The following is a 10557-nucleotide window of genomic DNA, read 5'->3' on the forward strand; positions in this document are numbered from 1 at the left end:
TGGAATGATGAATTCCACCTATAATTAGCTAGAACCATGAGAGTTCTAAAGCTAATTATCTCCAGAGAATTTTTATGTTTAATGAATAGGCCCCAAAAGCTGATTAGTTAGTACTTTATCTCTCTCCACTTTGTCTCTTTCCGAGGTTTGATACTGTACATCTCCCCCATAGTATTTAATGCCCCTTTCTGGTCCAGTGTATATATGGAATATTGTAGCTTTACTGTGAAAGTATTTCAGAGAAAACACACTGTCATAACTGCTTCACTCCAATATGTCATTGGCATATCTGTAACAAAAATCAGGATGGTTTTCCAGTATGTACATTAGTAGTAAAGATAGGTAAACGCTATGTGATTCTCGGCCTGACATGGCTATATCTGTCAGCTTGGCCCAATATTTGTGCTGCACACGCTATGTCAGTCCAGTCGTTTTGGTATCATTCTGAAAGTGCAGCGTGTAAGGAACTCTGGGCCTGATTTAGCAAGGAACACATGCTAGCACACACACGCACCCTGCCGCTGCGAAGATATGCTAAAGAATCCATTGTGCGGCAATTGCAGCATTAGATGCAGACGCCCAGCACTATATAATCCTGCCCCCTAACCTTTAATGGGCGCTGTAAAAGTGAGCAAGATAGCGTAAACTTCGGTAACATCGAGAACCATTGTTCCATTTGCATAATAGTGGTTGACCTGACCTCACTCAGGATCTTGGACGCTTCCTGTGTGCAACTAGAGGTATGACTGCTTCCACACAGCCTTAATTATGCACGCCTGTGTTCGCCAGACCACCCCCATCACCACCCATAAACCCCATTTACCATGGAACTACACATCTCAGCATGCCTTTCACAGCAACACAGAAGCAATGGCAGTGTCAAGCTTAGCATCATGGAGTCCCCTACTGAGGGGCTGGAAGTTGTGGTCCCGGGTCAAGGAAGGAATCAGGAGTGAAGGGCCTGGATGTTCAGTCTCCCCATCCACAAGTATCGGATGTTGACGAGACCTAACCTAGGGTGTGGAGTCTAACCTGCCGGGAGGTGTTCACCAGTGACCCCTCCAAGCGGGATATGGGTTTCAGCTGCAACCGGCAAGCAGGTCGCGATCCCCAGGTCAGGGATCCGATGCGAGGGGGAATGGAGAAAGACACACCACTTTGGCCTACTGGAATTATAATCTCTGTACCACTAGTACAGAGTAAGCACAATAGAAATGTATCCTGAAGAGGTGCTGTGGGAGACCAGAGAAAGGAAATCAACTGAGGAGCATGTTTGTAGCTAACACTGGAGAATGTGGATATGCTGCTGACTCGAGGAGAAGGAGGATCCGTACTTGTACACTACTGTGCGTACCGAGGGCCTGATTCAGACCCGCTCCCGAGTGCTGAGTGCTCGCAAGCGGGTCGATGTTGGCCCAGTGTGCATGCGCACGACAGAGTCGGCTCCGTCATGCTCCGTCGTGCGCATGCGCGAGACCAGAATAGCGATGGGCAAGCCGTCGCTCCGGGTCTCGTACCAAAGGAGGCGTGCTGTTGATGGTGAGTGACAGCACGCCCCCTTTGGTGGGCGTGCTGGGGCGTGGCTGCCCAGACGGAGGCGTTCCCATGGGAACGCCTACCGTCTGGGGCCGGCCCCACTGACATCACAAGTGATGTCAGTAGGAGTGCTCTTGGCTCTGATAGAGCCGAAAGCACTACAGGGCTTGCAGCAACGAGACCCTACCACAAGGGTCTCGTCGCAAGCCCAATGATCGCGATGGTCTTGACCATCGCGACCATCTCCTGGCCGCTCGCTATAGCTGTGGGTGGTCACCCACAGCTATATGAGCGGCCAGGAGGCCGCTCTAAAAATTAAGAAGGACGGCCCTGATTTAGAGAGAGCGCTCTGTCAGAGCGTCCGGCTCTGAATCAGGGCCCGAGTACACAGGCAAAGGTATTCTGACACACTGCTGCACCAAGAGATAAGGCACTTATAAATAGCACACGCAGTCAAAGGTGTTCTGTCACACTGCTGCACCAGGATATGGTACTTGTAAGCAATACACAGACAAAGGCACTTGAAATAGCACACACAGGCAAAGGTGTTCAGTCTCACTGCTGTACAAGGATATGGCAATTGTAAATAATATACAGGCAAAGGCACTCGAAATAATCACTAGGACTCACTACACAGGAGATGTGCAGATTATACACTGGAAATACCACTGGGAAGAGTCTCTGGAAGATTGCATGTGAAGCCTGGAACAAAGCAAGTAGCAAACAGCAACCATCTGGGAATAACGTAGTTGATCAGGCAATTTCTTGTTCACCTGTCCTGTTTATACCCGCAGGTAGCTGTCCATTGGATGAGCAAGTCAGCTGGGAACTGACACAGCTACCACTGGATAAGGATCTATCAGGTGATTCAGCCAAGGTGGCTGCGCCCATGACCATCACTGCAGGAACTCCGATATGGAGAATTGCGTGGAAGACATTTGGGCTCCGGGGAGAATACTCAGCAAGTCACTTACCGCTGCACCTGACATCTCACTGCTCTCGCAAATGAGGGGTAGCTGGCGCTGAATACCGACAGCGGCAACCCGGCAGAGGAGGATATCCCGATCGTCAGAGGTAAGTATTTACTAACCTGATTATACCCCCTAACCCTAACTCTCCCTTAGGGGTGCCTAAACCTAACCCCCCCTTCCCCGCTGCCTAAACCTAAGTCCCCCGGGGGGGTGCCTAACCCTAACCCCCCCTTCCCCTAGCCTAAACCTAAACTCCCAGGGGGAGGGTGACTAACCCTAAATTCTCCCCGGGAACCCTAAACATAACCCTCCCCCCCCGCGGCTGTCCGCGCCTGTCGCCCGGCCTACCTTTGATCGGTAAGCCGGGTGTCGGGCTCCCGGCGTAGGTAAAATTACAGACATCGGGATATCGACGCCTGTCATTTAATCCCTTGCCGGGATTAGACAGTCGGGAAGCAGACGGTTGGGATACCATCTATCGGCTTCCCGACTGCTTCCCGCCGGCGCTGCGGTAAGTAACAGCCGATCCCAGGCAGAATCCTGACAGGCAGGACAGAAGAGTGTGGAATTTCTGAGGAAGGTCATTGAGGCATACCAGGCATACAGCTGTCTCTTGAAATGCAGAATACAAAATATGCACACCGTATTTAAAAAAAAACTAAACAAGATGCAGGTCTCCGAAAAATCTGAGCTGGGACAGAAGAGGTTTATGTACCTACTCTTTGGTACTACAACCTGCTCAGCTTCACCACAGAAGAAGTCGAGCAGAAGCCATCACTGAGCTCAATGACCTTGGATGTCAATGTGGGACATAGTTGTTCATCACAGAATGTGGAGTGCATGGATGACATGGACAGGGCCACTGACAGCTCTGCCAAGGTGTTGCCAGACCCCTTCTTACAAAAGAGAAAAAATATATATTACCTTCTCAGCCGTGAGCGCCGGACAATGCTCAGTTCCTGAATTTCCCTCTTAATTTATGATTGCCGTCACCTGTGGTGAAACACCTTTTCTTATCAATTACCTATTAAACACTGGTGAAGCATTCATAACTTAAGAGGAATCCAGGAACAGAGCATTTTTACCCTCCTGGAAAGGGTCATGTTCGGAGGTATGGATATACAATCGCTGCACTCAAATCCTGTAGGTATTCTTATGATTAATGGTACCCCCATGGAAATAGTTGCAAATGAAATAGAAACAGGAATCCTACCAACTGCCCTCTAGATCAGTGGTTCTCAAACTCGGTCCTCAGGACCCCACACAGGTCATGTGTTCCAGGTCACCCAGCAGGAGCACAGGTGTATTCATTACTCACTGATACATTTTAAAAGATCCACAGGTGGTTATAATTATTTCACTTTTGATTCTGTTAAGAGACCTGGAAAACATGCACTGTGTGGGGTCCTGAGGACCGAGTTTGAGAACCTGTGCTCTAGATTATAAAATATCCCCCATACAATCATCTGTTCTATATATCACAGGGCCCTAAAACCCATAGCAGCAACTTACAGATCCACATAGAGCTACATGGAGTGGAGACATAAATGTATTTTTTGACTATATCCTATTGTCCCTTACACAACTCAAGATCTCACTTCAAACATGTATAGGTCAAAAGATACCTTCATTGCAGTCAAGGTTCTTAATATCTTCAAATCAGACACTTCCTTCTCATAATCCCTTCTTTCAACACCGTTCATCATAAATCTCCCTTTGGTATGATTTGCATTTGAGGCCCAAATTTATTAATGAGTTTTATAACCAAAACAAGTGATAAATGGTGCTCCAGCCAATCAGCTCCCAACTGTCATTTTTTTATTTTTTATTTCTTTATTGAAAGGTGATACACAGCATAGCCTGCCTTGGAACGAGCTGGCGTTTCTGAGCTGCTGTTGTTGCTGCGTAAGGCAATACATCTATCCAGTGCGCTGTCACAGTCATATAGTCCTTAGTCTGCCCTGTTCGACTTGTCCACATGTCCGTGGTCAAGTGGACATTGGGTACAACTAAATTTTTTAGAACACTGAGGACACTTTGTCTGACGTCTCTGTACATTCTCGGTATCGCCTGCCTAGTGAAGTGGTATCTAGACAGGATTTGGTACGGGGGACACATTACCTCCATCAATTGTCTAAATCCCACTGCACTAATGGCGGATACCGGATGCACGTCTAACACCAACATAGCAGTCAAGGCCTCAGTTATCCATTTTGCTTCAGGATGACTGCTGTCGTACTTCATCCTCCTCGCTAAGGACTGTTGAAGGGTCAATTGTTTAGTAAAAGTAGTGGAGTTCCTACTTCCTCTCTGGGATGATGAATGACTCCCAGCAGCAACAACAGCAGCGACAGCAGTAGGCGTAGCAATGCAGGATCCTCCGGAGGAATCCCGGATAGGAGAGCCAGTCATGCCAGTGACATGGCCTGCAGGACTACTTCCGATCCTGACTAAGGAGGAAATTGATGAGGAGGGAGTTGACGGTGTGGTTTGCAGGCGCATGGATAATATAGGACAAAGGGATTTAGGTGTCCCTGTACTGCTTACGGTCTTAGCCAAAGTTTCTGAACTTGACAGTAACTTTTTATGAATGCGCTGCAGGTGACGTATAAGGGAGGATGTTCCTAGGTGGCTAACGTCCCTACCCCTCCTTATTTCACCTTTACATATGGTACATATGGCAAGACAGTTGTTGTCCGCATTTGGATAGAAATATTGCCAGACCAAAGAGGTGGAATGTTTGGTCTTCTGTCCAGACATGACCGTGATGGGCTTTTTCATCCCACGGACAACAACTGTCTCCCCCGGAGCCTGATTTAAACAAACCACATCACCATCAGAATCCTCCTCGCCAACTTCCTCCTGAGCGCCAGCTACACCAGTACATTCAGTTGTACTTCAACAGTGACATCTTCAATTTGAATATCAGCAAGTAGACTGTGGGTGCTCCTTCCAGCACTTGCAGAGGACGTGCAAATGGTGGAAAGAGCCACCTCTTCCTGTGCAGTGTTGGAAAGGTCAGGCATCGCAACTGCCGCCACACTAGGACTCTCCTTGGAGATTTGTGATATCTTCATAGAACGCACAGTTCTTTGCTGTGCTTTTGCCAGCTAAACTCATTTGATTTTTGTAGCGGGAGGAGGGCTTCCATCGTCATGTGAAGCTGAACCAGATAGGGAAAGACCTTAGCCGTTCCTTGCCACTCCGTGTCGTCAATGGCATATTGGCAAGTTTACGTTTCTCCTCAGATGATTTAAATGTTTTTTTTTAAGGTCATTTTCCTGAACTTTGTCATCTACTACTATGACATTGGGCATCGGCCTTGGCAGACGACGTTGATGGCATTTTATCGCTTATGTCATGACTAGTGGCAGCAGCTTCAGCATTAGGAGAAAGTGGTTCTTGATCTTTCGCTTATTTTATTTTTATCGGACAAAGTTTGGTCCTCCATTTATGTTATATTGATATATATACGTGCAGCTAAGGCGCACACAAACAGAAATTAAGAATTATTTTTTGTGGAGTGCACTTTGGGGGTTACACCACCCTTTAAGAGATGTGCCAGCCGGCCATTTACTTATGACACAGGCGCACGCTTGGCACTGCGACTTTGTTGATGCACATGCAGCTACAGCCCACACAATTCACAAACACAGAAAATATTTTTTTTTTGGAGTGCACTTTGGGGGTTACACCACCCTATAGCAGACGAGCCAGTCAGCCCTTTACTTATGACACAGGCGTACACTTGGTGCTGCTACTTTGTTGATGCACGTGTAGCTACAGTGCTCACAATTCACAAACACAGAAAATAAGAAATTTTTATTTTTTTTGTAGTGCACTTTGGGGGTTACACCACCCTTTAACAGATGAGCAACCCAGCCCTTTACTTATGGCACAGGTGCACACTTGGCACTGCTACTTTGCTAATTCATGTGCGGCTACTGCGCACACAATTCACAAACACAGAAAAAAATATTTTTGTATTTTTTTTGGCGTGCACTTTGGGGGTTACACCACCCTTTAACAGATGAGCCAGCCGGCCCTTGATTTATGACACAGGCGCACGCTTGGTGGCTACTGCACACACAATTCACAAACACAGAAAAAAATAATTGTTTTTTTGCACTTGGGGGGAGCACCCCTGATGGACAGATCAGCCCCTGGACAACACTACAGCACCCCTTTAGGACTACAGCCTTTATGGAACACTGCACAACACAGCCCAGCCAGCCCCTATAGACTTTGGAGTGGACACACCCCTATGGACAACTGACTGCACAACACAGTCCAGCCAGCCCCTATGATAGTAGCACAACACAGCCCAGCTAGCCCCTGTGGACAACAGCAGCACAACACAGCCCAGCCAGCCTCTACGGCCAACAGCAGCACAACACAGCCCAGCCAGCCCCTATGGACTGAGTGGACACAGCCCCTATGGACAACAGCAGCACAACAGAGCCCAGCCAGCACTAACTCCTACCCTCCCTCTTCACTGTCCACAGCCGGAGTTAAAAATGGCACCGATGTGGGGACCTTTTATAGAATCCAAAACCTGCGAGATCCGACTGCGGGATGATGATGTTTTGCCTCAATTTCAGATCCGAGTCAGGCGGGAAAACCCTAGGTGGACTCGGTTCCCGGCTCATATCGGGGGGGCTTGGGGGTTTCAGATTTCAGAAATCCGAACCCGCTCATCACTAGTTAACACTGTTGTTGTATTTTGATATTGAGATCTTTTGTAATAGATTGGAAAAAATAAGACTCAAGAGTATATATGTGGTGTCTTCCCACTTGGTGACCTACCTGTGGTAATGAATGTAACAGCTTTCCTTACATAATTGTGCTTCCTCCACACCTAATGTCTATTACCTGCCTTACCTGAATCAGATATCTTGTCAAATGAGATATGATACATGATGAAATATGTATATTGTTATTGTATCACATGAAGTCACTGAGTCAGAGCATATTTTCTGCATGATACCTTTTCGTAGACCTGTTGAATGAAATATGTTGTATTATGTATTATATACAGCTAAAGTAATAGGGATTAGGAACATTAATCACAATTTAGTAACATTTCCTGATTTAATAGTATACACAAGTTATTTACCTGTATACTACGTTTGCATTTTGTTAATGAAAGCTGCTTCCTATATTTTTGCAGACGGCAAGGGCTTTCTTTTGCAAATAATCTGAATCTGTTTTTAATTTATTTAATTATTTTGTTTTATTTAAAGTGCTAATCTGTACACAGGGAAAAATATGAAAATAAGATTTTTTTTTAGATTCTTCCATAGTCACCCTTTATTCCATTAGCTACATTACACCTAAGTTAAATGTCTCCTAAGAATAGCAGCTACAAATGATTGTTTTTTTCCACACATTTTAATTTTTGTACTGTTTCACATCTAATGGATCCTCCAGTAGGTCTTCCTTGCCCTGCTGCCAGCAGATCAGTGTAAAGTATTTACTAACAGTACCTGAGAAGCCTGATTCAGGTCTGGTCTGTTTTATGCTCTGCCCCTATAGGCTGTACTAGAGACTTCACAATCTTATTTCAGAGAAATCCTCTGTCTAAGTCAGGGGTGGGGAACCTTTTTCTGCCGAGGGCCATTTTGATATAGATAATATTATTTGCGGGCCCATTGCAAGCCACACCCCCTCCGTGTGATGTCAGATGGGGACGCGGCCACAATCGCCAGTGATTACAGTAATGCCTGGAGCATCCTGAGGATGCTCCGAGGAGCTGTAAGGACTGCAGTGGGACAGTCTGAAGCGTTCTAAGGATGCTCCAGGTGGCACTGCCACAGGGTGCTATTATAGGCATTCTGCTATCCAGATGAGGCTAGCAGAAAAAAGCTCAGAGGGCCAGACCAAATGATTCTGGGGGCCTTAAATGGCCTCCCGGGCCTGAGGTTCCTCATCCCTGATCTAAGCTATCCGCAGGTCTATTCATTAATTTTAACACAGGAAATGGCTTCAGAAACAAGTCACAACTTCCTCCATTATTTGATAGAAGCCTACAGAGCACATCTATGCTTTTGGAAAACAAAATCACTGGATTATTCTAATAGGATAATGAGGGCTATGGCCTTGGAAGAGCAGCAGAAGGTATGCCAGCATTATCATCCTTTTGCCAACATTGCATGGGTCAGGAAAAAGATCTCAAACCTCCACACAGTGGGCCTGATTCAGACCGGTCGCAAGCGCTGAGCGCTCGCAACCGGGTCGATGGTGGCCCACAGCACATGTGCACGACGGAGCCGTCGTGCGCATGCGCGAGACCCGGCTAGCGACGGGCAATCCGTCGCTCTGGGTCTCGCACCAAAGGGGGCGAGCTGTACTCAACAACGACAGCTCGGCCCATTTGGTGGGCAGGCTGGGGGGATGGCTACCCAAACGGAGGCGTTCCCGAGGGAACGCTTGCCATTTGGGGGTGGCCCCACTGACATCACGAGTGATGTCAGTGGAGAGCTTCCGGCTCTGTTAGAGCCGAAAGCTCTCTGCGGCTTGCGATGAACGAGACCCTAACACAAGGGTCTCGTCGCAAGTCCGATGGTCACTATGGTCTTGACCATCGCGACCATCATCATGGCCACTCGCTATAGCTGTGGGTGGTCACCCACAGCTATGCGAGCGGCCAGGAGGCTGCTCCTAAAAAAAACAGCACCCAACCTGAATTCAGAGCGAGCGCTTGCTTTTTGCGAACGCCTCTGAATCAGGGCCAGTGTTCAAGAAAGAACTGAACAGAAGATCCGCTGCAGGAGCAGATGAGGTGCATGAGCCGAGACTCTGGTATATTGATTTGCTATTATTTATGGCTGACGAGGAGCTTCCTCAAGCCTTTGTCACCAACTCGGAAGTTTAAAATAGCTTGCAGTGGCATAGTAAGTATTAAAACAATAACAACAAATTTGTATGCAATGTTTATTATACAAGATACAGTATATGTAAAATATGGCAACATTACAAGAACAGGGTCAATAGTTCACCATTGCAGTAATTGAATTATTGCTCCCTGTTTAATTTGCCTCAACACTGATGTTTTGCACTTCACTTGGCTCCACTAGTGTAAATCCTACATCATACTCTGGATATTCTGCAATGTCACTAAAACAGGATGTTGTGCTGTGCGGTTGAGGCTTTGCGATGAAGATAGGTGTGTATGGCACAACATGCCTGCACCACCAAGTCTATTTTATCAAGGTGCAGGTTTATTGCAGTGTGGAAAATCCAGAAAATGGGCCATTGCAGGCCATTCCTCGGAGTTGATGGTAACTGAAAAGACAAAATGTAAATGTTAAATGACAAGAACAAAATGATTTGTTAGAATATTCATTTCAATTATTATTTTTTTTTTTTCCCCAAAAGCCATCGGCTTTTACTGATGAAGCATCAACTATGATAGTGACTAAAGCAGATGAGGCTACAACTGCCACCCAAGTGACCCTACCTCCATCTATCCAAGTTTCAGTACTTCCTGCCTCGCCTACCCCACAACAATCTGCCTTTTCTATACTGTAAGGAAAAGACCATGGAGTCTATTTACTAAGCTGTATTAGGAGATAAAGTGAACGGTGATAAGGTACCAGCCAATCAGCTCCTAACTGCCAAGTCACAGGCTGTGTTTGAAAAATGACAGTTAGGAGCTGATTGGCTGGTATCTTACCTCTGTTCACTTTATCTCCTAACACAGCTTAGTAAATAGACCCCTATGTGAGTTAGGGGAGAACCCAGAGGTCATGACTTGTTGGATTCTGGAGTCCACCAACTGACTCATTGAAAAGAATGCAGATGAGTATGACGTTGTGGCAGCCAATATAGCATAGAAGCTGAGAAAATTGAATGACAGCAACAGAGCTGAGGCAGAGAGGAAATTGGCTAATGTGCTATATAAGGGGACCAGAGGTCTACTTACCCCTTATAGTGTCCTAATGCAGATGCCTCCTAGGCCACAACAGGAACCCTATACGCCAGGTTTACCTCCCTACCTCCTATCTGTCATTTCAAAAGGGAACGCACCACCAATATGAGGGGCCCTATA

Source organism: Taudactylus pleione, unplaced genomic scaffold, assembly GCF_031769625.1.
Source record: "Taudactylus pleione unplaced genomic scaffold, aTauple2 ptg000585l, whole genome shotgun sequence".
In the NCBI taxonomy this organism is placed as follows: Eukaryota; Metazoa; Chordata; class Amphibia; order Anura; family Myobatrachidae; genus Taudactylus; species Taudactylus pleione.